Raw genomic sequence first — 3857 nt, 5'->3', positions numbered from 1 at the left:
TTTGAAATCAGAAGAGCTCCTCAAATGTGCACCACTCAAAATCATGCCTTAACATGCACTGTGAGAAGGGTTTCTCAGTGCATACCTTTAGTAGATCATTCAATACACAGCAAAGTTAGCCATGCACCATGCTGGGCACTTCAAGAGCTGGGCATTGCCATTCAACATTTACTGAGCATACATAAAGTGTTATTTTCAGTGGGTCATGATTCAGTCAAATCAAATCCAGTTTTCACTAGAGCATTCAAAAGGTTCTTCTCCAATAGTCCAACTTTCTACATCTAGTCACTTAGCTGCAAGATCTGCTAACAACATTCTAAATACTTATACTCATGTGCACATGTACATGAATAAGGAAAGTATTTTTCCAAGTTCCCTCACTCCCCAAAAAGGCTGAAAATACATGGCTTAAAGTTATCTGAAAGGAAGTCTGGCTCTGTGCTTAAAGCGCAGGACTGGGGCTCAGATGATTCTGGATTCACTTCGTTCACAGAATTCGTGTTTCATATGAGTGACATGTCACTCAATCTGCCTGTGCCTCAGTTCCCCAGCCTTGTCTAGTTAGACTGTAAATTCTTTAGGGTGGGTACTGTCTTAGTACGCTGTGTGTACATCTCCTAGCACAAATGGGGCCGAACTGGTTGGGGCAGCTGTTACACATATGAATCTTCAGGGAGTGAGCACTTAAAAAGAACAAAAAACACCACCACCACTCTGCCTGAAATGGTTAATGTTTCAGAAAGTCTGAGCACCTGAAGACAGGGGATCAGAATAGACATGATCAGGCAACTCTAGAGGTTTGCACTGCATATTTGGAATGAAAATAGCAGACAGCTGCACCAAGACACTATAGAATGGTAACCAGAGACAGCAGTATCTCTAAAGAAATAGAACAAAAGATAGACAGCAAGAGATTCTAGGAGAGCCAAACATCTGAGTGTTCTAAAGTGGTAATAATATTACAGTGAGGGTAACTGGAATACAGTTTAATGGAGATTATAGCCAGAGTACAGTAATCTTATCAGAGAGCAGTAACTACAAGCATTATAATGAGGGCGGAGCATACTTGGTTCTTTAAATCACGAACAAGCAACCCATATGAACAACAAAACTATGTTCCAGGAAAGACAAATTCAAAGATGACTCGTAGTCTGTGCACTTCCAACCTCTTGATACTACCCAGCTTAGTATTAAGATCTAAAAAAAGAAAAGTGAGAAAATTATTCCTTTGATATGCATTAAATTATTCAGTCAGTAAATTAGTGAATCATATTCTCTGTCTTATTAGCTATTAGCATGTTACACTTCTTGATGCTGCTCATGAAGAATGCATGTGAGAGTGAGGAATAAAGGTTCCCCTTTGAAATCGCTGCCACTGAGTTGTTGACATTTCTTCTAATTGGCAGCTGTCCTGATCTTGAATGCAGTGTTCTGCTGTCTATTTCTATGAGAGAGTCCTGATTTTATTTTAATTAATTCTCCCATCTCTTAGACTTTTTTTTTTTTTCTTACTTTGGCAAAGGAAACTCTCAAAACAACATGCGTTTCAGAGGAACCATGTCCCTCTAAAACATTTATTAATGTGTATGTTCTCCATTCACTAGGTTTAGCCTGTATTTGCATTAGAGGAATTATAAGCTTGCATCACTGTTACTAGAGCCAGATTCTTCTACTATTGAAGTCAGTGGGAATCTTGCCATGGACTTCTATAGAAGTAAGATCAGGTTCCCAAGTGTGAAGAAAAAATGAAATGCAAATTCTATTACTAAGATGGCTCTTCTCTGTGCAATTATAAAAGTTCTAAGAATTTCTGTCAGTTTCCTGTGTTTCTCTGGTGCTTTACTGGGATTAATGAGGGAATAAAAACACTTTTAAAACTGGGTAAACCAGGAACAGTGTATTCCCATCCAAACCAGGATCTCTCCGAAGACAAGTCAGTAGCAACCCTAACTACAGGATTAACCTGCCTCAATTTGCACTATTCATCCCACCAAGTGAGGAGTTGAGAATGTATAGCCCCTCTTCATTCTAAACCCATATAACGGTTACTTGCAAAACAATTTTGCTATTAAAAATGACAAGCATATTGTTAGATTCTGTGTATGATGAAGTTCTCACTGAAGAGCTGAGTAGCCTCTGGGAAAAAAACACCTAGACCTCAGCAATTATCACGTCTAATGTGTTCACTGTTCAAGGACAGCTAATACACATTGGATCATAAATATTAGAAGATGTTATAGCATGAAGAACTTTACTTCCTCCACTACAAATTTGTTCTCTCCTCCTTCCTAGTTAAACAATTCTACTTCAATTTAATTGAATCCCATCAACCTTTTCTCAAAGGGGTAGCCGAGGTAGTCTGTATCCACAAAAATGAGGAGTCCGGTGACACCTTACAGACTAACAGATTTATTTGGGCATGAGCTTTCGTGGATAAAAAACCTCACTTCTTCAGATGCACGGGGTGAAAATTACAGAAACAGGCATAAATATACCGACACATGAAGAGAAGGGAGTTACCTTACAAGTGGAGAACCAGCACTGACAAGGCCAATTCAGTCAGGGTGGATGTGGTCCATTCCCAATAATTGATGAGGAGGTGTCAATACCAAGAGAGGGAAAATTGCTTTTGTAGTGAGCCAGCCACTCCCAGTCACTATTCAAGCCCAAATTAATGTTAAGTTTGCAAATGAATTGTAGCTCTGCAGTTTCTCTTTGAAGTCTGTTTTTGAAGTTTTTCTGTTGAAGGATGGCTACTTTTAAATCTGTTATAGAATGTCCAAGGAGATTGAAGTGTTCTCCTACTGGCTTTTGTATGTTGCCATTCCTGATGTCTGATTTGTTTCCATTTATTCTTTTACATAGAGACTGTAGGGTTTGGCCAATGTACATGGCAGAGGGGCATTGCTGACACATGATGGCATATATCACATTGGTAGATGTGCAGGTGAATGAGCCCCTGATGGTCTGACTGATGTGTTTGGGTCCTCTGATGGTGTCGCTAGAGTAGATATGGGGACAGAGTAGGCAACGGGGTTTGTTAACGGAATTGGTTCCTGGGTTAGCGCTTTTGACTCACCCTCAAACCCTTCCCCTTCTCCAACTTCCACTTTTCTCTCTACATAGCATCTCACTGATTTCTTCCAAGCGAGCTGGAGGAATAATTGATTTTTCAGTTCAGTGGCCAAACAAAGATTTGGGTTGACATGAAACAAAATAATTTAAATTTGTTCTTGCTAAAATTTAAAAAAAAAAATATTTCACATTGACCTGAAATTAAAAATTTTGTTTAGTTTTCAGAGGAGGCGGCTTACTCTTTTTGGGGGTGTTTTGGTTAAATCTAAATTTCTAAACAAAATATTTTAAAACCAAAAGTCAAAATATTTAATTTAGAAAATGTCAAAATATTTTTACTTTTTGCAATTCTCTTCCCCCACCCTCTTTGACCAAAAAAAAAAAAAAAAAAAATTATTCACAGAATTTGACCTGAATTCACAAACAGTTTTGGTCAGCCTACAACTGAATTTTGGGACAAACTATTCACTGAGAAAATGTCCCCTAGCTCTACTTCCAAGAGAAAATTGTCAATGTACAATGTGAACTTCTCTCCCCCTTTCCACTCCTACAATTTTCTCTTCCTTTTCCTGTGTCACAGATGCTGAAGTTTCTCAGCTGCTCTCTTCCTCTAGCCCCTCTAACATGCCCCAGTGATCCCTTCCCATCCCATTTCCTGATCACCCCTCTCATCTACTTCCTTACTTTTCTGCTTAACTGCTCACTATGCTCTGGCTCCTTCCCCTCATAATACAACCATTCTTTAGATTCGCCTATCTTAAAAAAAATCCTCTTTACCCCAC

The sequence above is a fragment of the Eretmochelys imbricata genome, chromosome 7, assembly GCF_965152235.1.
Source record: "Eretmochelys imbricata isolate rEreImb1 chromosome 7, rEreImb1.hap1, whole genome shotgun sequence".
Taxonomy (NCBI): Eukaryota; Metazoa; Chordata; order Testudines; family Cheloniidae; genus Eretmochelys; species Eretmochelys imbricata.
The sequence above is the reverse complement of the archived record's forward strand: the minus strand, read 5'-3'. Positions refer to the sequence as shown.